The 1,053-nt window shown below is 41.6% G+C and overlaps 1 protein-coding gene across 6 annotated transcripts in view; it reads left to right on the top strand.

The window, feature by feature from the left end:
- Nucleotides 1-1,053, top strand: part of SEPT11 (septin 11) — a 93,106-nt gene that overhangs the window by 57,567 nt on the left and 34,486 nt on the right. The gene's annotated exons all lie outside the window — the stretch shown is intronic.

Below are 1,053 nucleotides of genomic sequence, written 5' to 3'. Positions count from 1 at the left end.
ACAGCAGGACCCATCCTGGGTAAATGAAGAGGCTAAATGGTCAATATTTATGGGACCTGGTCTTCTACCACCTAAATATGACATGCTTGTCCTCTGAGACATTTTCTCAGAATGTTCTTTTTTGAGGTCAGAATAAGCTTGTGTAATTGATTCCAGGCAGGAAAAGAGCAGCAAAGGGATTGGTTAGGAGTAAGTTAGTTTATGGCATTTTCCAGGAGACTCATGGAACCAAATGTGGGTGGGGCTTTCTCACAGGAAAAGCAATCTAGAAAAACACCCATGCACTCCACAATACTGTGGAATCTCTTGCCACCAGCCACCTTACATAAGTTGCTATTCCTGAATGCCTGGGGTGGGGAGAGCTGGACATCTAGAGTCTTGTCTCTAGAACCTCCACCAAATCTGTCTGGAAATCCATGCCTTCACCCATCACTTGCAAAAAAAAAAAAAGAGCCCTGTGTGTGACATCGTCTGTGTGCTCACTCCCTACTTCAAGGTTCAAGGTCTTCTATGACACTTTCCAGAAAGTTGACCAATTCTCGAATACTAGTTGCAAGCGAGCCTGGGAAATGTGGTTTCTGGGTTTTTTTCAACTCTCTAAACATTATAGTTTAGTGGACTTTGATGTGAACATCTGCCATTCAGTTCTGATCCAAGGCAGATTGGGATATTTGACTTAATTCCCAAGTTTTCACAGACTTGCATGAAAATTGAACTAATGTGATTTTGCATAAGAAGCCACAGCCCAGGCATCAAGAGACCTAGCTTGTATTTTTGTATTCTGCCAGTAACAAGCTAAAGAAACTTGGCAATTTATGTAGGTTTAAAGGAATAATGTTCTCCAGCTCTTTCAGTGTGATACTGCATATAGTCTTGTTCTTAGGTGGAGGCCAAGAGAGGATGTGAATTTGAGGCCTAGAAGAGGGGTGTAGTAGTAATAGGGAGCTATGTTTTGGTGGCTTTGGAAAGTGACATTAGCTTCTAAAACAGCAAAGTGAAGAAAGCATTTTTATGAAAAACCTGTTAAAAATTTTCATTAGGCCCTCCCTGGTG

This window comes from Condylura cristata, unplaced genomic scaffold, assembly GCF_000260355.1.
Source record: "Condylura cristata isolate star-nosed mole 26May11 unplaced genomic scaffold, ConCri1.0 scaffold00012, whole genome shotgun sequence".
In the NCBI taxonomy this organism is placed as follows: domain Eukaryota; kingdom Metazoa; phylum Chordata; class Mammalia; order Eulipotyphla; family Talpidae; genus Condylura; species Condylura cristata.
The sequence above is the reverse complement of the archived record's forward strand: the minus strand, read 5'-3'. Positions and strand labels throughout refer to the sequence as shown.